Source organism: Leptonychotes weddellii, chromosome 4 (assembly GCF_054177405.1).
Source record: "Leptonychotes weddellii isolate Sample4059 chromosome 4, ASM5417740v2, whole genome shotgun sequence".
NCBI classification, from domain to species: Eukaryota; Metazoa; Chordata; class Mammalia; order Carnivora; family Phocidae; genus Leptonychotes; species Leptonychotes weddellii.
In genome coordinates, this window is record NC_138372.1 from 44,070,499 (window position 1) to 44,096,352 (window position 25,854).

Genomic DNA, 25,854 nt, shown 5'->3' on the forward strand with positions numbered 1-25,854 from the left:
TCTTCACTCTGAGACCATACTTTTTAAGAAAGCATTTTAGCTTGTTTGCTAGTTAAATCCTCACTGATTTCTAAAATTATGAAATATAAATTGTAAGAAACAGCTTAGGGCCTTTCACCAGGCACAGTTGCACCTCACCCCAGGAATGAAAATGAACGAATATCTTATATACATAGCTTTTTCACCTCTGGATGTCCAGACTCCAAATGCTGTGAGAATCAGAAAATGTCTCCTGAATCCGATTTTGAGTGGCCAGGCCTACATCCAGTGGGAATTATGAGTGCTTCCAAGGGTGGGGCAGACAGGTGATAACATCAGAAGAGACTGACCCTTGGACGAGAGGCCTGCTTCCTGAAGTCATTTCCCCAGGGTGGGGGGCGGGGGCCGGCGTGCACTGTCTGGGCTGCTGTGGAAACAGGGCTCCCTGGCTTCTCCAGGAACACTCCTGGGTGGAGACCATGGTGTGCCTTGAACATCAGTCTTTCACATTGTGTTGTGGAGGTGTTATGTGAGGAGTGAGGAAACCTCATCCATTTTCTGAATCCAACACCCTGGAACAGAAGGGACAGACTGAATGCAGGGCACTTGGGGTTTACCAAACTCGGCAAAGTATTTTTTTAAGCTTGTAGGGTTTAGGACTTGCCCATATGAATTTGGCCAAGTGCTTGTACACTGGTGTCTATTAAAAGCCGTGTATTCTGTATATTTCTGATTTGTCTGCCCTGGAAATAATCAAAATATTGTACCTTTGAGATCTCTGAAGTCCAGAAAGTTCTTTTGAATTTTTGAATTTCTTTTTTGTGTGTGTGCTTTAGTGAAACTAACAGATGTAGGTGATCCCAGTGACCACAAAGAGGCCCCCATTGGCCCCAACTTCCTGGCCACCAAGAAGCCTTGGGCATACATATTTCCTGGGTTATTTGTGCTGCTTTCTAGGGTATGTTTCTGATTTGCTTTGTACATACTTGATCAGAAAAGCTGGTTTTAAAAAACTGTCCAACAATCATTTTTTTTTTAAATGAAGCTTCTCAAGTCTTTTCTTTGAACAGGGAAACCTTTTTGTGACAAAGAACCAAAAAACCTCCAGCATGAAAAGCTAGTTAGGGGACCTCGTTTCTTAACAACGGCAACAACAAATTGCAGGGGGTAAAAAGAGAGATGGAGGGGAGCTGTAATGAACTTACAGCTCTGGAGGCACCTGCACTGCTTGGGATCAGAGCCTTTATTTGAGCCCTCCTGCAAAAAAAAAAACAGCTGTTAAAAGAAGAAAAGTAAAACATGAGGCGAAATATGAATGCAGCATGGATATTTGGTGATGGGAAGGTGTTATTTTTAATTATGATAATTATATTGCAATTACTTTTTAAATGCTCACTACATTGTATGGGTGCAGGCTGAAATATTTGCAGAAAAATAATACAGAGCCTGGAATTTGTTTAAGAAGAATCGGAGTGGGGTATAGATGCAACATGCTGGCTAGGAATTGAAATGATTTGACACTGGGTGATAAGCACATGAGGGTTCACTTAGCTGTTCTTTCTAATTTTGAATATACTTGAAATTTAACATACTTCAAATGTTTTAAAGAAATTAACAGTTTGGAATCTCTGGAAGTCTTGGATTCCTAAGGGTACTTCTTTGGTCGCCTTAGCTTCTATTCCAAAGCTTTTTTTCCCCAACACGGGGTGGTTTCCTTCCCTGGCTTCTATGCTTCTGTCTTTCTGTCTCCTTCCTTCTTGCCCCACTCCCTCCCTGTCTGTCTTTCTATCTTCTTCCTTCTCTTTCCTTTCGTGTCATTTGGGCTGACAAGAAGAAAGGACACATGTTTTGTATCAAGTTGCAGATAGACTTGAGGCCTATTTTCATGGCAACAACAAAGGCTGGGCAGTTCTGGAGACTCAGATGTGTGTTGCAGACTGCGAGGGCCTGCCTGGCCCCTAAGTCGTCGAACTGGGCTGAGGTCAAAACTTGCCTAGACCACCCACCCCACAGTTGGTCACTGCAGCATGTTTTTTTCAACATTTTGCCATGATTAGAATGTGAAGAAGTTAACTTTTTATCAGTAGTCTGGATTTGCAAAACGGGATGTTGGGATCCTGCTCTTACTTTGTTATTATCTGTGATTTGGAATGAGTTCTTGGCTTTGAGATTTTGCTGTGAGATTGGTCTGACCTAACCACAGCCTGAGTAGGCAAACAATTAGGTCATTGGATCCCAAACTAGCCTCAGAAAGTAAGTCATGATGGTAAGAATCACCTGGAGAGATTTTTAATTTTTAATTTAAAAAAATATTACAGTAAAAATACATTGGTAACCCCTGGGAATTCTGTTTAATAGGTCTGAGTGGCAACAGAAACTAAAAGTCTGTAGTTTTATCAGCTTCCCACATGAGTCTCATGATCATTAGGTTGGAGATCTACTACATTCAATGGTTTTTAATAGAATGGAGGGATTCTCGTTGCTCAAGGAACAGATCGAGATTATATCCCCTATAGGTCTGCCTTACAACAACTGATGAGGCGTGTTTTTTGTTGGTATTGTTATTTTTAATTGTTTTTATTTAAGATAACTTGCTCCTGAACAAGGCCTTGCATCTGGTAGTTACCATATAAGCACTAGGCAAATAAATGGCGAATTCAGAAAGGAAAGGCAAGGGGCAACTAATATTTATTGAGTGCCTATTATTACAGTATTATTATAGACTTGACTCATCATTTATATTTTCTCCTTTAATGTTTGCCACAGCTTGAAAAGTAATTATTATTACCCAGTTTTGCATCTGATGAAATTAAAGCTCAGAGAAGCTCAGGATTTTATTCCAAGTCACACAATAAACCTGTGGCAGAAGGAGTCTTTGACCTCGGATGTGTCTTGCTCTTGTGCCATGCAGCCTTTCTGAACACCGCAGCCTGTCTGTCCGTCCTTCCTTGGCCCCAGAGGATTGTGTAACAGGAGGGGAAATCTGTGTTAGAGGTCAGGAAACCCAACCAGTGGGGCAGGCCCCCAGATCTTCCCTTGTCCAGGCTATACCGGCGCGTTTGTTTTTCCCCGGTCCAATCCCGGGTAAGGTCCCCCTGAGGGGCTTTGTCACTGCCTATCACTGTGTCATCCCTGGGAACTGTTTGGCAAAGGAACATGGTAGCTGAAGGACAGAGGCCTTTTCTAGATGATTTGCCCATATCTGAATTTTTCTGTGGCGCCTTGTAACAGGCCTGAGAATGTTGAGAGTTTTGTGCCACTGTGGACACCATCCAGCTTGCTGGCATTCTTTGATAGTGTGAAGATCAGAATGTCAGGTGGGAAGGGAAATTCCCCCAGTGGATTCCAGGCCCTCACTGTCACTCTCCTGGGATACGGCCGCAGCCTACGTTCTGGTCTTCCTTCCTGCAGCCTACCTGCCTTCCAAGTCACTTTCCTCAGAGGGGATCCTCTTAGAAATGCAGGTCTGATTATGTGTCTTCCATGTGAAGTCCCTTTAGTGACTCTTGCTTTCCTTGAGGGAAATGTCTGAGCCTTTGAACATGGCACGGAAGACTTTTCCTGGCCTGGCCCTGTCCCCCCCAGCTGCATTTCCCACTCCTTTTCACTTCTCGAGCAGCCAGAAATTGGCGCTGGACAGCCATGCAGCCCATTTTAGAAAGAGTGGAAAAGAACCCCAAGAAAATATATAATATATAATTTACAGTTATATAATTTAGTTCTAACTTGCATGGTGCCTGATTTTTCTGTGTCTGCTGTCTGTCTTTGCTCCTGTACGGTAAGCTCCCTGAGGACAGGAGCTTTGTGTTGTCTACTGTTGTATTGTCTCATGGGGCACAATGCCCAGTCCAGAGTGGGTGTTCACTTACATGGGGGCTCAGTGAACAAATGAACGGTAGGCACTATTCAGTGCTCTTCAAGGCCGAAGGAAGGCATGGATCATGTGGGCTGGAGTGGTCAAGGAGGCCTTCATAGCAAGCTGGTTGTAAAGGTCAGGCTTTTGAGAATCGGCAGAATTGGTTGTGAGCTTTAGTCTTAAGAATCTGAGCTTTAGAAACGTTCTTGCTATATTGGAAAGAATATGAGTTTTAGAACCAGAGAGACTTAGGTTCAAATTTGGACTCTCTCACTTACTAGCTATGTGACTTCAAGATCTTTGCGTTTTACTTTCTTCACCCATAAAATGAGATTGCTATTCCTTCCCTTAGAGTATTCTCATGAGGAAAAAAATGCAATATTATATGATATCCGTGTATTATATGATATCAGTGTAAAGCCTGGAGCACAATGTTCAGCACATACAGGCACACCTCAGAGATGTGGTGGGTTGGGTTCTAGACCATGCTGTAAAGCCAATATCATAGTAAAGTGAGTGAAATGAATTTTTTGGCTTCCCAGTGCTTATAAAAGTTGCGTTCACACTACATTGTAGTCTGTTAAATGTTCAGTAGCATTATGTCTAAAAATAGAGTGTAATACCTTAATTAAAAGATACTTTATTGCTAAAAAATGCTAAGCATCATCTGAGCTTTCAGCAAGTCGTTATCACTGATCACAGATCACCATAACAAATATAATGAAAAAATTTGAAACATTGCAAGAATTACCAAAATGCGACACAGAGACATAAAGTCAGCAAATGCTATTGGAAAAATAGCACCAATAGACTTGTTCAAGAGGGTTGCCACAGACCTTCAGTTTCTAAAAAAAACACGTATTTGAGAAGCACAATAAAACGATGCATGTCTGTATGAGACTCTAATAAGTAAAAGCTTATATAGATACAGTACAACTAACATGCCTAAGAAAGAAAGATTATTTAGATGTTCTTAAATTTGATTAAAATGGCATAATTCTGCTGCCCCAGAACAGTTATAATAGATTTCACAGTTTTTATAACTGTTTTAATGTACTTCAAAGAGTTCTGTCACATTTCTATACTTTTTTTTTTAAGCTTTTGAAAATTGGGAGTGGGTATGCACCCCCGTCCTACCTACCTGATACCTAGATCCCCTGTCCCCTAACACTGGGGCCTGTTGGAAGGCAGCGGGCACCTAATGTGTAAAAGAGATGACAGGAACGAGCTTTCTGTTGACTCTTCCAGTGACACACCTGGTTTTCGTTCTGTGTGCGCGCACATGCGTGGTTCCCTACAGATCTTCACGTTCGAGTTTTCACTGTGCTCATGATTCTGCCCTCTGCCTCATTCTTCTACTTCATCTCCCGCCTTCTCTCTCTCTCACTGTTGTCCAGCCACATCTGCATCTTTAAAATCCCTGAACACGCAGCTCTTTTCAGCCTCGGGTTCTTTGACTCTCCACCTCCCTTGGACCGAAATTCTTTTCCTCTGCCTCTTTCCATTTTTCAGAAAATCAGCAGACTCCTTGTCCTTGGAGTGGTATTGGAGCAAAAGGACTGAATTGGCTTTTTCATGTTTATTATACATAATACCAAGGAATAATACTGTAAGAGTGTTTGCAATTCTTAATTTTTTTTAACCAGAGAAATTTAATACATGCCAAATACAAAAATATAGACATCTGTTAGGAAGCTTTCCTTTGGGTGATTCTGGTGGTACTTCTCCTAGTGTCTGTTCCCAGTGTCTGGGCCCCCCGTGGAGCTACTGTCTCTAACATGGAGGGTGTTTAACCCCACCACCCCAACCCTGTGGAGCTCCCAGTACCGCCTCCTGGGGCACACCTCCTCTGCCTTAGTTTACAGCTCCCAATTCCAGCCTGTTTTATTCCTCTCCCTGCTAATCCTGGAGGGATGGCCCTGCTGGGGACTTCATTCCTCCCTTTGCCCAGCAAGAGGTGGGCCAGGCAGAGGAGTAGCCCCAGCTGGGTGGCACAGAGGGGCCCGGAGGGCTTGTCATAGGGTACCCAGGATGGGCGAGGAGGCAGAGGAGGGAAGGAAGGAGGAGTGGGTTGGGAAGAGTCAAGAAGGACGAGAGAAATTGCTGACTGATGTCTGAAATCACAGTATTACAGCAACAAAAATAGCACTAATTCAGGACTAAAAAAAATAGCACAATATGCTTTAATACCAGAACATGGTGGTGTGTCCCTAATTCTCATCCAGTGTTCTGACATCATAAGTTACCTCCTCAGGGAGGCCTTTTCTGGCCCCTGTTGTGAGTGGGCCTCCCCAACAGTCCAAGTTTATGTCCCCATAGCACTTAATGTTTCTCTGGAAGTATATTGTTTAATTTTTTGTCTGACTCCCCCAAATGTAATCTGAGCTCCATCGAGGTAGGGACCTGGCCTCTTCTCCCCAGTGCTTGGAACTGCATCTAGAAAATAGTTGGTCCCACTCAGTATTTGTTGAACGAATGTGTGGGGATTATCATGGTAATCCACGTTGCTGTGGAGGAGACTAACATTGAGAAAAGGGGTACAGTTGCCTGCAGTTCTAGAAGCCCAGTCAGGCAGTGCTGATACAGGCTTGGCTATGATTATCACGATTATTATTTTGTTTCAGAGCCCTTTCAGGATGCCAGGCATGTGGTAGAATGGAGGGAAGTAAAAATCTTGGAACAGATGGTACCACCTGCAAAAGAGAATAAATCTATTTTTTTTTTCTACCCTACCCTCCACTGCCTATCACAGATACGAATAAACAACAAAAAAATTGTTTTTAATTCTGCCTTTGGAGGTAGGGCACATTTAGTATTCTGAGTCAGGCAAGGAGAGTCTCTAGCCACAGGACAGCTGGGAACTCAGGTCCATGGAGGATGCCCAGGATTGAGGTGAGGAGAAGGCGCCTCCTTGTCTGGGGACAGCAGCTGGGGCCCTCTCTGTTTCCCTCCCCACAGAAATCCAGTTGGAACCAGCCCCCGCTGGGCTTCTGCCTGCTGGACAGAAACAGATGGCCTCAGGCTGCTGCTGATCTGGTGGCCTGGGCCGCATAGCTACTGCTTTACTCATGGGCCAGTGAGACAGGGGATGGCCGGCATGAGGGGACATTGCCTCGCATGCCCACCCTCAGCTGAGGTGACTCACTTTGCTGTTAGCAAGAGTTTCAATTCAGGTTGTCCGGACTGGGAGAGTTTCTAACGTTCATGCCCCTGAGAACCTAACACGGCCAGGAATGTTTGTCCATCTCCACATCGTCAGTCAAAGCATTTGAAAAGAGATCATTAGTTTGCCCCTCTCCTCCTCCTTCACTTGCCACAGGAGGGGGCTTGCTGGAATTAGATTATAAGTCATTTGCTACGTGCAGTGGCCCCTCTGGGGCAGCCCTGAGGAGGTTATCCAGGAGGGTGTCAAAGTACCTTCCACCATCTCCCCGAAAATGTTTTGGCAACCCAGAGAGACAGAGAGGAAGTGACTCCACAGGAAGAGCTAGGTGATACGCATTCTGGGCCAGGATTGTCATTTAACTAAATGGGAGACCTGTGGCAGGCCACTTAAACCTCGGTGGCCTTCTGCTTTCTCTTCTCTCACATTAGATGGTGGGACTGGTTGGAAACCGCAGATAGATTAGCTCTCTTGCTGGTTCTTATTGACTGGAAATTGCTTCTGGAAGAGTGTGGGGGAAGCCAATCTCAGTTAAGTGAGAAAGGGCAATCTGCTATTGATGTTTGCCAGTTGTGTGGACGGGCAGTAGTGGCTCATACGCCAGGTATTACCTGACTGATGGTCATTTCTGCCTCTGTTATTTTCCGATTCCGTGCATCCTACAGGTGATTCTACAGGGAATACGTAACATTTTCTAGTCTTAATAATTGCGCGGGACTTCATGAATGATGGCAAGGCGCATAGACCTACAACCTGACTTTCATAGAGAAACAACCTCATCCTTCATAGAGAAGCTAAGGCTCATAATGATTAAATGACTTGCTCAAAGTCATCCAGCGAATCAGAGAAAGAGCTAGAATTCAGACTCAGTCTGTCTGCCTCCAAACCAAGTGCTCCACCACCATCCTGTTCTACTTCCCTGTTGGAGAATCCCTCAATACAGACTATAATGAACTGTCAGTGTGTGGACAGCATGGCCTGTCAGGACACAGAGATCAGAAAGGTGCTTGAAAGACTTGTTAACTGATCTCTGCACAGCTCTTTTGAGCTTACAAAGTACTTTCCAAATACTGAGCATATGCTGATTGCGGAGACCTACTATGAGGCATGGTGCAGAATGCTTTACCTGGATTCTCTCATTTAAATTTGTACAACTATTGCTCCCTTTTTCAGATGAGATAACTGAGCCTCAAAGAGGAAGGCAGCTTGCCCCAAGGTCACGTGGCTGGGATCCAAGCCAAGGCCCACCCACTCTGGAGTCTGTGGTGGCATTTTCTAGTATTGGAGAGTCCTCAGTGGACCGCTCAGCAGAATTAGAGGCTTTTTCAATATAAAAGGGGGGTGGGGCCGAGATTCCTCTCAATGCCTGTTGTGTTCTCTGGAACTCAGGGAAAATTTTGGCCCTTAGTCACTGCTGCAGGAAAGAGAGAGACCCTGGCACTCCTCCTGTGCACCTTTCTCGGGGGGGGCGGGGGGGGCGGCGCAGAGAGCTGCTCTGGTCTAGGAGCGCTCTGCAGGTGTGCTGAGTGGCAGGTCCCCATGCAATGGACCTCATGCGGCAGAGGACTCTCTTCACTTTCATGGAAGTGGAGAGAGCCACATCGTCCAATGGATGGCCGCACTGAAGGTGAAGGATTACAGAGAGGTGACATGGCACATGGGTGACCTGGAATAGACCTTGAGAAAAGTGAGTCCTCGTGGCTCTGATCCAGTTAATTTCAATAACTTTTATCTTTTTTTTAAACTAGCTTAGAAACTTAGAGGTTAAACGATAATAACGGTACATACCAAAAAATATACATGTAGAGGTTTAAACGATGTGCAAAAATAGGGATCTTCAGAGGAGGAGTGGAGTATCACTTTCTGCTTCAACAGTTTCTCCTCTTGACTTTTTCCCTTGGGTAAGTTTCCATCTTCCCAGTCAACTCAGTTCACTTGGTGCTATTGCTTTCCTTTTATGAAAATTATTAATTCTGGGGATTTGATCAGAACAGACTTGAAAACACCACCCTCCAGTTGCAAATATCAGGGAATCTGGACATTGCCTTTTCTAGGCTAAAGTAATTTGCCCCACCTCTACCCCACCACGGTCAGCCTCTTCCACTTCCCAGGTCTCCCTTCCCAGTCTGTGTCCGGCAGATGTGCACACGCACCCACGCACACACATGTGCATGCATACACATGCTTGCACACGTTTTTGACTGCATGTTAGTAGGTAAAGAAAGGCCAGCATCATCTAGGCTGGGCCGCAGGCCTGTCTGGTTTAAATCTACGCTGCCTGGGAGATCTGGGGTAATAAGTGAGTGACAACAGGTGCACATTTCGTTACACCCTCTGAACTCAGCCCATAGTTCTTTCTTTGATTCTTTTCACCCAACACCCTTGCCTGAGTTGTGTCCAGTAAATTTTATAGCTGCATGATCCTGTATCAGAGCCGAAGGGAGATTTATTTTTTTCTCTTCACTTGACTAAACAGTGCCTAAGTCAAAACCCCACTTCCTGCCCCCTCCTCACTCCTTAAGAAGTAATAAGGAATAACCCCAGGCCAGAAGCTGCTGGGTCCAGTGTCTTCAGTCTTGCACATGAAGAGCTAATTTTCTGGTCCCGTTTTAGAAAAGCCAAGAATTAACTTGCAGAGAATTAGCCATAATTGGGGAGAAAATAATTACTCGGCTTTTTCTGCCCTGTGATAACTGGAGCCCCATGCAGATCTTTCATTGCAGTGTCCACGCCCACTTCTATTTAAAACAAAGTATTGCTCCAGGGGCCTTGAAAGCCCAATCTCAGTGTTCTCAGGGCTACATTTTTGTGCAAACTACCCTAAATGTTGGCGTCAAAGAGGGATTTGTTTCATGTCTTTTTGGTGCAAAGTCCCAGGGCAGTGAGACATTTTATGTCCTATTTGCAAAGGAGAATGGCTTTTGCAGGTGTCACGTACCTTCATGGGCCCTGCAGGAAAGCTTAAGTTTGGGCCAGATCACTGTTCCTTCAGGAACAGGCAGTGGTCTGAGAAGAGAATCATTTCTGAGAAGGTCCTGTGTCTTCAGGACCTTTTTCTGTTTTGAAACGTGCCCAGTTGCCTCTCTTTTCCAGTGTGTGAAGTTAAAAAAAAAAAAAGGTTTTTTTAAGATTCCTGGCTCACAATAAACATGCAGAGGCAGTGGACCTTTTCTTTATTATTGGAGGTGACCTGAAGACAGTTTGTCAGATACCTTAGTCCCATCAGAGTACAATGAAATGTCATACCTTCCCAGGATTTAAACACCCCCTCTCCACTGATGGCTCCACGATGTAAATGTCCTGCGCCGCTCTCCTGAACTCCAGACTGAGGAGCAAGCTTATCGCCAGAGACCTCTATCTGCTGCCTCATAGGCCTCTCCACCCCAAGTGATTTTCCCTGAAATAAATTTGCTTTTCTTCCTGTGTTTCCTATCGTGGTGAAGGAACTGTCATCAGTTACGCAAACCAAAAGCCTTGATATGCCATACCTTCTGTATCTCTTACTGTTACCTAAATAATGGGCAAAAATTATGATGTGGCCTTTTCAGTCTCTGGGGGATCTATTACCCTCCTAACTGGGCTCCTTGGCTCCAGCCATCCTCCCTGCCTGTCCCCTAGCTTCTACCCCACCTCACCTCACCACTCCTTATTCCCCCACCTCCACCCAACTGATACCCCAGCCCACCTCTAGCCTTTGTCTTTAAATGCAGATTTGATATTCCTTACCTGTTTGAAACCTTCCTGTGGTATCCCCATGCCTGCAGGATTTAAGTCTTCCCTCCTAGTATGGCAGATAAGGCCCATGGTAACCCAGCTACTCCCTGACGCTCCTGTGTCCTGCCCCATCACTCTCCTGCTAGGTGAGATCCAAAGCTTCATTCTCTCTCAGCTTGATTCTCTTCCAACTCTTTGTACTTTTGCATGTACTGTTTTCTCTGCTAGTAATGGCCTTTCCTTAACTGGTCTACCCAGCCCACAGCTATACTTCTGTATTATTAGGTTATAGTATTACTGGTGGTTTAAGTAAGATAGCTTCCTTCTTTCTCACATGGCAGTCCAGAGAGCGATACTTTCCATGAGATGCTCCAGGAAGGCAGGTGGCTTTTGTATTGAACCATCCTTAATGTGATGCCCTTGTCTGTATGATCCATGGTGGCTTTCAACCACAACCTCTTTCCACGGATGACAAAGAAATACACCTTATCCTATTACAGGCCCATTTTAGATGCTGTACCATCTCCACTTCCCCGTCCTTCATGCCTCCTGGCTCTCTGGTACTCTGTCCCTCTAACAGCAGTGGTGATGGTGACGGGGGTGGTGGTAATAGTAGATCTCTAGTCCAAGTTGTAAGAGTAGTAGGAAGAGTAGGGGGAGGAGTAGAGATAGTATCATGATCTTCCATTCACAGTGTCAGAAGAAACAAAGGTTAAATGACCCGGCCAAGACACAGTTAGTAAGTAAAGGGCAAAGCCAGCATTTGAACGCAGAACCCTCTTACTTCGAAGCCCAGTGTTAGGCTGTGGTTGCTTTTAGTCCCATCCCACTGAATGACAATTGTTTCTTTACATGGTTATCTCTCCCACTAGCCTGAACTCCTTGAGAAAAAGGACTTAATCCATTTCGCCTTTATATTTGCAGAGCTTAACACAAGGCTGAGCATGTAGTCATCACTCAGTAAATATTTTAAACATTGAAATCAGGGTTTCTTAACCCTGGCACTCTTGACATTTTGGACCAGATCATTCTTTGTTCTGGGGCTGTTCTGTTGTGCACTGTAGGATGTTTAGCACCATCCTTGGCATCTACACGCTAGATGCCAGTAGCATATCCCTTTACCCCTCCACCTCCCCAAGGAAAACCAGAAATATCTGCAGACATTGACAGCTGTTTCCTGGGAGGCAGAATCTCTCTGTTTAAGAATCACGGATTTAAATTAAATGTCGGCCAAGGAGCTGCAAGTACTGACATCCAGAAAGGGCATCTTCAGGGTTAGTGAGGCTGCTGGGTCTCTCTAGGATGATGATGTCTTTTCTAGGCCTCTGTATGTCTGGAGCAGAGAGTAGGCTTGCTGCACTCGCAGGCTGTCATGGAGGCAGCTGGGAGGATCTCCTGGAGTGTGCCAAGCCTTCTTGGGGAATACCACCGAGGGTCTCTGGAAGCAGACCTCGCTGGGCCATGCAGGCCTGCTGTCTGGCATGCCATCACCTGGCGAAGTCTCATCACCTTAACCAAAAATACACTTTTGTAACTCTGGCAAAACAGGAGCCGTGTTCTGTTCTCTTTTCTAATTCCAGATGTGTCACTGACACATGGAGCCCAGCGAGAACTCTGTTGGGAGCCCAAGTCTCTCATTCTTCGCCAGCTCCCTTGTCCTGATTTTCTCGCTGTCTGAGCCAGTCTAGGTTCTGTTACCCACATGGTGGGCAGTGCCTGGGTAGCATTTTCACCTTCCTTATCCTCAGGCCCGTAGCATATGGCAAGGAGAAAACTTTATAGGTTATCTCACTAATGGGGTTAACCCTTCCCCACTTGCAATGCCTTTATTGATGACCAGAGTCGGGAATTCAAAATCCACCATTTATTAGCTCCATCTCTTTGGGCAGTAAACTTAGTTTCTTTGACTCTTTTGTTTGTCTGCAAAATAGAGTAACCTCTTTGTTCAAGCTACCCCCGCAAAGTTCTAAGAGCAGAATAAGCTAATCTATGCAGAAGGCTTAGACTCCCTAGTAAGATAGACTATGAATGTACCTTTGGCATCCAGGGAGCCTACAGCATCCTCATTCATGGGCACTGGGTTGGTTCTAAGTTCAGTTAAGGCAGGCTCTGTGTCTCTCGTTCTCTCCCAATTCCCAGTACCTAGAAGGTATTCAGTGAACAAGTGGGGAATGACTTGTATGAAGAAAAGTGAGGAAGTCTGACCCTGTGGTGTCCATTGCTCTGGTGGGGGGCGGGAGGGGGAGGGAGGGTTATTGTGTGGTTTGTGTGTCACTTATATTTGTGACAGACACCCCAAACAGTCACACTTTGAGGAGTTCAGTGTTCACTTGGGGTCACAAACCTCAATGCCTATAGAGGTAGTACACAGGAAAGTGTGAGACAAGATGCTGCGGGGAGGGACCCCCACATATGCAACCTGAAGACATTCATAGTCACGTGTTTTGAAGTCCCTTCATCAGCCAACAGAATATGTCTCTGGGCCAGTTTAGGTCTTCAGTCAACAATTTTGCCCCTCCTAATTTACACAGTACCTAGGATAAACCTGGATAGGTGCTGGCAGATAAAGATGAGGAGCCTGGACTCCAGTAGCACAGATGGACAGGAAATGAACCACGAGAATAGCCAGGAAACATTCAGAGCTCGGCCAAGCCCTGTTCCACATCCTTTATGAATGGCGACCTGTATTTAGCCCTCACAGAGGCCCAGTGTGGGGTAGGGGACGTTAGTTTACGGAGGACAGTTGAGTTGCTTGCCAGGGTCGTGAAGCCGGTAGCTGGCTAATAATAAAGTGGAAAGTGCTGTTTCCAGTGATGAGAGAGAGCACAGAAGCCCCCCTTTTAGATCTCACCCCTTCCCCCTTTGCCCATTTCCTGTCCCTCCTCCACACAGCAGCCTGAGTGTTCTTAACCTGTAACTGAGGTCATGTCACTCAGCAGCTCACCAGTTGGCGCTGTAACGTCCCCACTCCACTGAGGCGCGTGCCCTCGGGATGCCACCTCCCTCGCCAGCCCGGCCCTCCTCTTCGTGCTCTATGCTCAGCTGCACTTGCACAGGTGGACGGTCCCCTCCCCCCGCCCCCAGATCGTCACAGTCCCTCTCTTCTCTGCCCAGCTCTCTCCTTACGATGAAGGACCCTTCTCATTCCTCAGGCCTCAGCTTCGGTGCCCTCTACTCAGAGGCCTTCTCTGCCCATCCTGCCCAAAGGTTACTCTCTTCCTGTCACCCTGCTTATCCCCCCACCCACGAGTGTGCTGTGTCCGATGCCCCTGCTAGAATATATGCACTGGGAGCACAAGGACTTGTCTTATTCCCTGCCGCATCCCACTGTGTGACACAGTGGCTGGCACCAAGTAGATGCACAATAAATATCTGTTGATTGAATGAGACAACACATCCCCGAAGACGTTAGTCTCTGCAGAATCGGAGATTGGGATTTACCCAATGTCACAGAGTAACGAGTGGCCTAGTCGGGATTTGAACTGATCAGCACAGTCCTTCGGTTGAAACCCATCATTGCCTCCCCACTGCTCTCAGCGCCTGACAGGTCTCTTGCCCTTGATGTCTGGCCCCCCAGCAACCCCTCTGGTCTCCGCTCCCGCACTTAGCTACACACCCTCCCTGTGGCGACACCACATGACAGCCCCATCCCTCAGTCAGGCCATGTCCTCTCCAATCCATGCCCTTTGTCAGTTCTCTTCCCACAGCCCTTGTGATCCTTAAAGTTGCAGCTTAAACGCACCTTCCCCGGGAATTATTTCCCAAGCTCCTGGACGAGATTGGGGCACCCCCCCCCCAAGTGACCTTCACTGCATTTTTCACAAATGCCCTCATCTTCTCTTCTGCCCGTGCCCCACGCATGGCAGCCTGTTCATCCTACTCATCTCTGTGGACCCAGGCCCCCCCCCCCCGGCCTGGCAGGTGGCATGTGCTAAATAAACATTTGTCAAGGGAATGAGTGAGTTAATGGATAAATAAAGAGTGAGCGAGTGATTGAAGAGCTCCTCACCCTACATCTATCCCACCCCCCTCCTCTGGGGAGCCTCACCCAGGATAAGATTTCCCGGCCCAGGCAGGCGCTTGCCCCTTGTGGATGTCTCCCCTTTATCTGCTAACAGAGAAATTGAACCACAGGGGCAAGGGAGCCTTGCATTTGTCTTGTCACAACACAGGAGAGGGAAGAACTTGGGCTTTTACTGTTATAACTCGGACTAAAATTAGCTCGCTGGGGGCGATCTTTGTTTACCACGGCCTGAGACCACTGTGCTTGTAGGAAGGTCAAGAGAAACTGGACAGGAGGCGGGTGTTTACAAGTTCTGTCCAAACTGACCCATAATACCACACCACAGGCCCTCGTTTCCCTGACCCCTTGCTTAGTTAGGGCTGAGGAGGCCACTCGAGAAACTTAAGACATTAGTTTCTGTCTTTGAGGAAGGATCCAGAACCCAGGGTGTCTTCCTCCATGCCAGTATCTCACCAGGTTGTTATGATGCCACCTCCTTAGTAGCTTCTCTTCTTCCTCACGGCCCTTGGTGATGGGGTGGGGGGGCGCGGGGGTCAGAGTTCTGTTGTTTCCTAAGGAGTTCAATGGCTTAATTTGTGTTATATGTGAAGATACCCGCCATGACCGCCAGATTGGATGTTCCTCTGAATTGGCGGTTGGGTCAAAGTTCCCTACCGAGATTCAGCCAGAAGGAAAGGTGTGGAGGCAGAGATAAACCCACCTTTGAGGTAATTAACAGTGATAACACCACCCACCCTGTGGTGGAGCTCTCTCTACAAGCCAGGCACTCACTGAGCACACAGTCTACACCCTTCGAGACTAGCCATTCCAAATCATGGTAAGATCCAGAGATCACTTACTAGCTTATCTTTGGGTCTCCTGTACCTTATTAAAGCTTAGAGGAGGCACACAAAACCTTGTGAGTTTGGTTTTTATTTTTGTTTTTGGTTTGGTTTTTTTTAGCTAATAAAAGTATTTGAGACCTAGAACTTCATTGGTTTCTAATCCCACCAACACAACTACTCATGTATGCACATCTAACTATATACACAGGTATAGGGACTTATAAAAAGTTACGCAACTGGTATCTGCTAGGGAGCATCTGGAAAAGGAATCACAGTTGCTGATACGAGTGAGTAATTTTGGCAGTGCAACTGTGCATCGGTTACCTCATTTATTTTCTTCTTACCAGGACTGTTGTGAGGCAAAAATCAGATGAGTCAAAAGTGCCCAAGAAGGTGCTGGGCTCAGAGCTGACAGGACACGTCCTGTTCCTTTGATCAGTGTGGCTGCACCCTGGTTGGGACCCTGCCTTTCCCCTCCCTCCGTCTTTACTGGAAAACCCTGATTCATCCTTCAGGTGTCCACTTAGAGTCCTTCCCTGACCCTCAGAGTAAATTTGGCCCCTCTTATGTGATTTCATGGTACCTGCACTTTTCCCACTGATGGCAATTGTAAGTATTTATTTGTAATAAATAATTGTATTTGTATGTTAAATTGTAATTAACAATTGTATGTAATTGTATGTTAAATACTGGCCTGTCCTCCTTCATTCTGATTCAGGAGGGTGGCTAATACCGTATCTAAATTCCTTCTGTGACTGGCCTTCAGACTGTGAACAGGCATTCAGACTGACTTTCACCAGGGTCAGCATTAGACACTTCCCTGCCGTTAAGTCCTTTAAAGTTATTTTTACTTTTTATTGGCAAAAATTTTCAAGGCAGACACCTATAAACAGAAAAGAAATTTCAGGTACCTATTACGTGTCGAGGCTGAGAATACATTTGCCCTGCATCCTACTTCCTAAGTGTTGGGTCCGGTGACTGCTTAGCTGGGGAAGTGGTTGATAGAACTTGATGCTGGTGTTGTAAACGTGTCAGTAGGTGGCTCCCTCTGGAGAAAACGTCCATATACACGTGTGCGCGTGTCAGTGATTGCTCCGATGGACGGGGGTGAAGGTAGGGATTTCACTTAAGACGTTCTAGTTGGTAGTTTTGACAGAAATTCCACGTGAATATTTCAGACCCTTTCTCAATCCAGAGTGGTATGAGGCTCAGGGGAACTGAATGCCTCTTTGGAGGGAATCTGAGCCAATTGATAAGCTGACCAGAGGTTCGTGTCATGGTGTAAAGCCTGCCCTTTCCACATGGTCTCTGTATTGGTCAGGGAGCGATCTTGGGGTTTCGGAAGAGACTAATGTGGAGATTTTCTGTTCAGTTTGATGCACAGATTTCAGTAGTACCTGTGTCTGTGTATGCGTGTGAGTGTTTAAATGTGGTAAGTTGTTAAGGTGAACAAATATGAGTGCTGCTAATAATAGATACTGTTTATTGAGGGCCTACATGGGTCAGTTGCTGTGCTAGGGTTTTGTTTTATTTTGTTTTTTTAATATTTTATTTATTTGTTTGAAAAAGAGAGTGAGAGAGAGATCATGAGCAGGGGGAGCTGCAGGCTGAGGGAGAGAGAGGAATAGGTTCCCCACTGAGCAGGGAGCCCGACGTGGGGCTCCATCCCAGGACCTGGGATCATGACCCGAGCTGAAGGCAGACGCTTAACCAGCTGAGCCACCCAGGCATTCCCCGTGCCAGGTTTTTTTGTTTTGTTTTGTTTTACGGTATATCTATTCCTCACAACAAGGTTTTAGGCTCGTGTCCTTACCTCCATCTTAGATGGGAGAAAAAAATGCAGAAATTCAGAGACTGACCCAAACCTAATTACATAGCCAGGGGCAAAGCAGGGATTTAAATCTATGCCCGCCGATTTCCAAAGCCTTTGCCTTTTCCATAATATTAACAGAGCACCCTAAAACCTTCTGTTTATTTGAGAGCTAAGTACCAGTTGGGAACTTACTCCTTTATTTCATTGGACAACCCAGAATGCTCTACAAATTCTGTTGCCATAGCTGACTCTAAGGTTTAGGCATGTCATAGATTTTTAAACAATGGCTGGCATCGGTGTTGCTCTCCTTCTGGTTTGGAAAGATTTTTCGGAATCAGGTATCTATTGTGATAACATTTTTAAACCCTTACTCAAAGTGCCAAGTCCATCTCATTAGCTGTTCTTCTACTAGGCAATCAAATCCATATTGGTCCCTTATGGATCCATTACAGTGGATGGGAAGCCAAAGGTTTTATATGTGTTTGGCAGCTCTCAGTTAATTGCCTAATTGTGACTTTCCAATATTAGGATTTCTGTTAAAAAATAATACTCTAATAAATTTGGCCTGATTTAATCCAGCTGAGGGGGAAATAATTAGGAAATGAATTTATTTTACTTCAGGGATAATAAATATCTCTTGCCTCACATTTGGAGGTTTACATAGTGGGTCACTTACATGACTCAAGCCAACTTTCAAGTTTTTTATTTTTAATCTCCCAACACCTACCTTTGTTCAGATTAAACAAGGACATTGCCTGTTCCCAGGCATGATTCACGTATTCATATGTCTGTGTCTTTGTCTTAAGGTTTATAACATATACCATTTTATGAATTTTTTTTTTTTTAAAGATTTTATTTATTTATTTGAGCCAGAGAGAATGAGAGAGAGAGAGAGAGCACATGAGAGGGGGGAGGGTCAGAGGGAGAAGCAGGCTCCCCGCGGAGCAGGGAGCCCGATGCGGGACTCGATCCCGGGACTCCAGGATCATGACCTGAGCCGAAGGCAGTCGCTTAACCAACTGAGCCACCCAGGCGCCCCCCATTTTATGAATTTTTAATACCCACCTCATAATCTACTTCTTCCTTAAATTTTGTCCAGCGCTTGACAGCCGTACTACATGTTGTCTTTCTATTCTTTTTACTCCATTGGTGCTTCCATCACGGTAATTGATGGGCTCGTTTTTTCTCCAGTGGACTGAGGATCAGGACTCATGTTTTATCTCCATGCTCCTGACACCTTGCACAGAATTTGCACTTCATAGCCACTCAATATATTTTATTAAATTGAAATTTAAAAGGAAACTTGTGTGCTTTTATTTAAATAAGGCCATAAATTTGGCACGACTGTCTTCATGAATTCGAAATTCTCAGAAATGCTGTTCTTCAGTATTGTTCTTTTGTGGCAATCAAAGAGGTTGGCTTTACAGTAAATGAAGTGAACCACAGAATCTTCGAACCAGAATCGTAACACTAATAATGATAAAAACAGCAGAAGTCATCTATGTAATGCAGTTTCTTCTCTTCAGTCCAGACAATTCCCTGGTCAGCTGAGGCTGATGGGGGCTCTGCTTTCTCAAAGAGCCCTTTAAAGAAGACCATCATATTCTCATTCCAACTCCTCATGTCTCCTGGCCCTGTAAGTTAGGCAGCTTTCCCTCTGTTAATCTGAATCCTCCCTTTCTGAAATTTATGCTCATTGCTTTCATAGAAATGAAAAACAGCTGCTTTCAACTGAAAATATTTCCCTTCCTAAAGATGGTTATTCCATCATTCCATATCCTTCTCTTCCCCTGGTGTAATTCTCCCTTGCATCTGACGTTCTTCTTTTTCTCTCCATTTCCAAACTATTGGAATGCTACTTTGTTAATTTATTGGACTTTTGCTTAAAAAAAAAACAAAAAACAGGCTAGGTATGATTAGTAAGTGATCATTGATTTCAGGTGTACTTGGAAATACATCTCACACTGTTAAAATCAGTCGAACCAGCCAGATTGGTGGGTGACTGCAATACTATGACCCAAGTTGTATATGGGGGTGTCTTTTTAAGCCTGCCATCAACCATTCCCATTTCAGTTTCTCCAGTTGCTTAATTTATAAGACATGATTTATTTGTCATAAACTGCTGTGCAGGGTTCAAAAGAAACAGAAATGATGCACAAGGGAAATAGAGTAAATTTAGGCCATTTTTTTTTTTTTCAGATCTGGTTTATAAATAAGTCTTTCTCAATTAGAAAAACACATGATAATTCTCTTGGAGATAAAAAAAAGATCATGGTACACTCCGAGTGCACTCTTACCTTTCTGTATGGTTTCCCAAATAAGAAAGCCCTCAAGCTCCTTCATTGAAGCTGGTTATTAAGGATAGCAAACAGGCAACTTCCTTTTTTTAGTTTAGCAAGGATATTGGTTGACACTTGAACAGAAGCCTTTGGTTCCTTTTGTTTGTTGGTTGTTTTGTTTGTTTTTAGTATTTAAAATCTCAGCATTACAGACTGATTTGCCATGGAAGAGCTCCAGTGCAATGCTCAAAGCAGACTTCCTCAGCAAGAATAAAATGGGTATATTTGTATGCAGTAGTAGGTTAAAGAGGACATCAGTGACAGGAGTCGAGTCAGCAGACATTTATTAAGCATCTTCTATGTGTCAGCCTTCCTCAGAAGCCGAGGATGCAGAAAGTACCATCCTTCTGGTTTACGGTCCAGGGTGGGAGAGAGGACAGTTGAGCCAGCATTAAAATGCAGTAGGTGCCACAGCGGGGAACACTGGAAACATAGTCGTCCACACCGTTGGACGAATTCCCGAAGGATGGTTCTGAAGATGATTAAGATTTACCAGGGCTAAGTAAGGTGAAGGTGTTTCAGGCGTGACCAAGCACAGAAGTGAGAGTGGGCATTCCCATCCTGGAAGCTGCAGGTGTGTTCCAGCCAGAGAAGAGGCAAACCAGGGATGCCCTCATACTCCTTACCCTGGGATCCCTAGGATACACATCTTAGGCAGGTTTTCATTTGTCTCTGGTATTTCAGCGAGGTTTCTAGAACCTCCACAGAGTTAGTTTCTCTAGCCTTCTGTGCTCCCCTAGACCATTGTGTATACCTGTATGAAGACCCTTCTTAAATTAGTTTTTGCATTTCCCCCTGCATGTCTGTCTTTGCCTTCTATCCTTGGCACTACTCAAGGGAAGAGATCTACTCCTCACCTCTATAACTCTGTGGCGCTGCGCTCAATGCTGGCAAAAATATGTTTGGGGAATAATGAACCACTCCATGAATGGGTAGAGTGTTCTGAGTGGCTTTGCTCTTAACTTTGAGGAGGGGGCCCAGTTTGGGCCCAGTATTGGCATGTAAGTTCAAGATATAAACCAAGAATTTAAATATATAAAACTCAGTTTTATGTTGAGTTGAGCAGGGCTGAGCTGGGTGGTTTATGTCATTAAGTTCATTTAGGTCAGATAATGCTCATGAAGTTAGAGCTGAAGACCCATCTTATTTGTAGTGTTCTTAGCACTGCATCAAAGCGATTTTTCATTTGAATATTTCTTTCATTGATATTTTCTTTCTCAGAGGAGGCTATGAAATGACGATGAGGAGGATGCTCACTTTGATGAAAACAAGAAGAAAAATTACCACCTTTTGTTGGGCGTGTGCTGTATACCAGGGACTGTGCTACATGCTTTATGTAGATTAACTCCATTTTATTGAGTTTATGAGGCAAATTACTATTTATCTAGTCCCATTTATCTGGTACTATTGCTTGCCTTAATAGATGAAGAAAATGAAGTACAGGGAGGATCTCTCACTCACTAGTGAATGTGATGGCATCACCATGTCTGACCCAGAACCTGTCGCTTGTACATGCTCAGTAGTTTCTTCCTCATATCAGCAGTAAAATCAGGAGCCTGGAAGAGTCCTTAGCAGTCAGCTATTCTATCTCCTTCCAGAGGCAGGATCATTCTTGAATTGAATACTTTGCTATATACACTGTACCCGAAAGGTCTCTATACCCTCTGTCTACCTGATGAGCTCCTCCCCATATTTCAGGACTCACAGCTCAAGCTACTCCTCCTAAGGAGTATCTAATATTGCCCTCCTTGTCTTGGTGTCCCTCTTATCTGTGAAATGCCCCTATCACACAAGGGGCATGTTCCTGGAGGCAGTGTGTATAGTAGTTAAGGACCTGGGCTCTAAAGCTAACTGTTCAGGGTCAAATGCCAGCTCTACCCATGTCAGCAGCTGATCTTAGGTGCTCTTCTGCCCCTGAGAGACTGTGAATCTCTTGGCCTCAAGGGATGATATTTACTCTGAGTGGCTTAGATGGCTAAGTTACAAAATCACCATGTTCTTGACATTAATAGCAAATCTGATTGCATCTTCCTGAAGAGCAGACGCACTGTTTCTGCCAGTTTCTGGATCTTGATCCTTGAAGGACATTTGAGAAGTGAGGTTGGTTGGTTGGTTGTTTTTTAATACACTTTTAATTTTTTAGAGCAGTTTTAGGTTCACAGCACAATTGATTGGAAGGTACCCCCTGCTCCCACACATGCACAGCCTAGCCCCCATCCACATTTTCCACCAGAGTGGTGCAATCACTATAAGTGATGAACCTACGTTGACACATCATCATCACTTAAAGCCCATGGCTTACATTACTTTTTTTTTTTTTGGAGATTATTTATTATTGAGAGAGATTTTATTTATTTATTACTGAGAGAGAGAATGAGCAGTAGGGAGGGGCAGAGGGAGAGAGAGAGAGAGAGAGAGAAGCAGACTCCCTACTGAGCGGGAAGCCCAATTCGAGGCTCGATCCCAGTACCTGGAGATCATGATCTGAGCCAAAGGCAGACGCTTAACCCACTGAGCCACCCAGGCGCCCCCCGTGGCTTACATTACTGTTCACTCTTGGTGTTGGACACTCGATGAGTTTGGACGAACGTATGACATGTATCCACCATTATAGTATCATACGGTTTCATTGCTAAAAATCCTCTGTGCTCTGCCTGTTCATCCCTCTAGAAACTAGTTTTGAGGCTGTTTTTCTCTTTGTTTCTTTTTCTTTTCCGTTTCATTTTCCAGTTCCTTGCCTTTCCTTCCTTTTCTTAGAGACAGGATATCTTGAAAGTTTTGAAAACCTCACGTCTGTTCCCTGTCCCCATGGACACTTGCCTGGCTTCTTGCCTCCTCTGCTCCATGCAGACTAACCATCCGTCTGATTGGCAAATCCTTTCTTTCGCCCTCTGAATGCCTTCGGTCTGCTCACTGTGAACCCTGAGTCCTAGAAGCCACTGCCGTCTTTTCATGCTAATTTTACGTATTTCTACTCCAACTCATTGTGAGTTGGCCTCACAGCTTGAACTCTCGAAAGCAGTGTTCCTTTTTGCCCCTTGAGGGAACATCTCACTGTTGTCCTTGTGTCCTGGACTATGGTGTGCATCTCTTGAACATCTTAAGTTTTAGCAGAACATCTTCATGGGAAATCTAAGGCAGCTACTTATTTACCCCCTAGATCTCTGTGTTTCTTCATCTGTTTTTATTATTATATTTTTCCTTCATTAAGAAAAGGAGGTAACAGACAAGATAGACACAGAGAAATCAAATATCTCAAATATTTTACATTCTTTCACATGCTCTAATTGATTTGTAAATATTCATGAATGGGCCTGAAAAAGCGCATATTGGACCAGTGTAGACTTTTAATCCATCAGACCAGGGTTTAAACTTCTGCCTTGCTCTTTCGTAATGTATGACCTCAAATGAGTTACCCAACCTTCGTGAGCCTCAGTTTCCTTCTCTGTTGAATGGAGATACTGATAGCGTCCTTACCATTTTGTTGTGGGAACACTTGCAAATAACCTACATAAAAGTACTGGCATAGTGCATGGTCTGTGGCGGGGACTTATGACCTGTCCCTAGGTTCCTTCCCTTCCCCTTTTACTCCCCCACCTCTCATTTTGCTTCTAATCATTATCATCCTTATTTTTTAGGAGATAAGTGCAAGTCCATGAGTCCAGGGGCTTCCCCAAAAGCTTAGAATGTTTTGGCAGTGACTTGAGGATCTTTTGTTTTCTGACTCTTAGATCTCTTTTTCCTTGGGGTCATGGGAAAACTCCCTGAACTTGATTATTTATTCACTTCTTTCATGCTCCCCATATTGTCACAGCCATGTTCAAACCATGTTATCGGCAGGTCTCACTGAAAAGGCAATTTAATATTGCCCTGCGTTGCATCATTGCATATATTATTTCGGTCTGTCATGGACTGTCAGCAAGGCTTGATGAAGTGCAGAGCCAATAGTACCAAGCCTGAAATCTGACAGCTCTTTCGAAGAAGCGGCTCTGATTGGTACAGGGGTATTTCTTCAGAAATAAGGCCGTCTTGGTGTCTTTGTTGATACAAGTGGCAATCTAGCCCCAGTCATATCTCCCCCTGAGCTCTATCTTCAGAACTGGTGATTCAGTCTGTTGTATGGCTTGGAAAAACAGAGCCACCACAGGCCTGGGATGTACTGAAGGCTGCAGCCGGGAATAGTTGGGTAATTTATCCCCACTCTCGGGCTCTAATTATTCTGTTATTCACCAGCTTGTTCGATTGAGACTCTCCAGGTTCTGCCTTACCCAAGCAGGGAACAAAAGGCTTCCCTTGAAAGTGGGGGCCTGGCAATGTCAATACAGTGAACTGCATATAAATAATGCAGCAGTGCCGACTTCATTTTTATAAAATCTTGTTGAGAAAGGCATGATAATGATCAGACCTCTGGAACTCAGCAGACGTATGCTTTTGATGTGTGCCTTGCTCTGGGTAAAAGCAGGAAAGTCAAAAGTTCTTTTTCCTGCTAAGGCTTCTTCATGGTCTCAGGACTGTGACGGGAATCCTGGTGACACTTTCCCTTTGTTTCTCTCAGAGTTGTGGGGCTCCTCCCTGGCTGGAAAAACTCTGATATAAACACAGTGGGTCCACAGGAAATATTTTCTGAATTGATGTTTTTTATTAGGATGATGATGATGGTGATGATAATTCTCAGTTACTACTATTCATCATCAAAAATGGATTTTATTGCCATTTTAATCCTCCCCAGACTAGAGTGGCTTATCTCTCAGATTGCCCTCCCAGCTGGCCTTCGGTCTTTTCCTTTTGTCTGCTTAGATTCCCCAAAAATGAGTCTTTGGGCTATAAACCTGGCAGCCAGAGCTCCAGGAGTTGAGTTGGGGGAAGGATCTTCAGGGCTGACTTGCAAAGAGGCATTTCCTTACTTTATCGCTCTGTTCTTGTCACGATGCTCCTACTTGTAGCTGGGCCTTGTTACCCTACTCAGTCTCAGGCGAACCTTTGTTGTCTCTCACGGTGCAGGAGAGGAGTACCCTGGTTGCTCATCGTGAGGGCACATGAGGATCTACTCACTTCCTACAAAGCTTTCAGCCATCTTGCCGTTTTTAGCCCCACCTGTATTCCCACTTTCTGAAGTACCTGGTGCCTTTGCAAGGAAATCACTGTGCTTCTGGACTTTTCACCCCGCTACTTAGGTTTTATCTTTCGAAGTCTATCAAGGGCCTTACAACTGATCCATCTGTGTTTTCTGCCTTTCAAATCTCTGCTGCTATCATCTCTCCTATTATCTTTGTCATTGTGGGTTTTTGCCTTTCTTATACTGCCATCTTATTGGAATCTTTAAAGTGAGCAGAGGTCAATGTGTATTGCCAATCCTGCATCTTTAACTGGAAGGCTCTTTTTGTTTTTTGCTTTTTTCGAAAGAAAAGAAGATGTGTTAGAGATTCAGCATGTGTTTGTGTCTGGGGACGTAGGTGACGGGAGGTATGTAAGGTAGACAAAACACGTTTTCAAAAAGCTCTCCTCGTTCCATTAAGGTGGGTGGTTTGTGCAGGGGACGCAGTGTTCTGCAGTTGCTCTTGGTCACTCCAGGAATCAAGAATCTAGGCTTCTCTCTTCTAGAGCTTGCTCAGGGCCTTATAATGGAAACAATTAAAAAAGTGATTAGGAACCTGAAAGTTTCCTCGTATAACTGACATCCTACGGTTCTCATTAATTTACTTAATAAACATGGATTGAGCTTTCAAAACTTTGGGCCAGAGAGGCACTGTGTCTGGTCCTGGGGAATGGCATGACGAATAAGGCAGATACAGACGGTCCCTGCTGTGGGAGGTCATGGCCAGACCAGAGGTGCTGAAATTCCCAAAAGGCTGGATGGAGCATCAGGAAATGAAACAAAGTAACATTCTTTTATTAGAAGGAGGTAGATGCTTTAGTACCTCCTGACCTTCCCCACTCAAACAGGCTCTTATCTGAAATACTATAAAAAGAGAGCAAGCCCACAGTTCTGGACCCCTCCACCCTGTCAGACCTTTTAATCAACATGGGCCACTGAGACTGATGTATTTTAGGCAAACCTGTGTAAAAAAAAACCAAGGGTGACCTTAGGTGGTCACATCCAGTTAAACTGTCATGAATCCTTGATGTCATGTACAGTCTCGCA

The 25,854-nt window shown here is 44.8% G+C and overlaps 1 protein-coding gene across 18 annotated transcripts in view; it reads left to right on the top strand.

Annotated features, from left to right (window-relative positions):
- FGGY (FGGY carbohydrate kinase domain containing) overlaps nucleotides 1-25,854 on the top strand; it is a 387,087-nt gene that overhangs the window by 107,131 nt on the left and 254,102 nt on the right. The window contains exon 1 of one of the 18 annotated variants that reach the window (XM_081818524.1): nucleotides 18,990-19,009. The exons of the other annotated variants lie outside the window; for them this stretch is intronic. The gene's annotated coding sequence lies outside the window, so the exon portion shown is untranslated. Of the gene's footprint in view, nucleotides 1-18,989; nucleotides 19,010-25,854 lie in introns of those variants that run through there. 18 annotated transcript variants of the gene reach the window in all.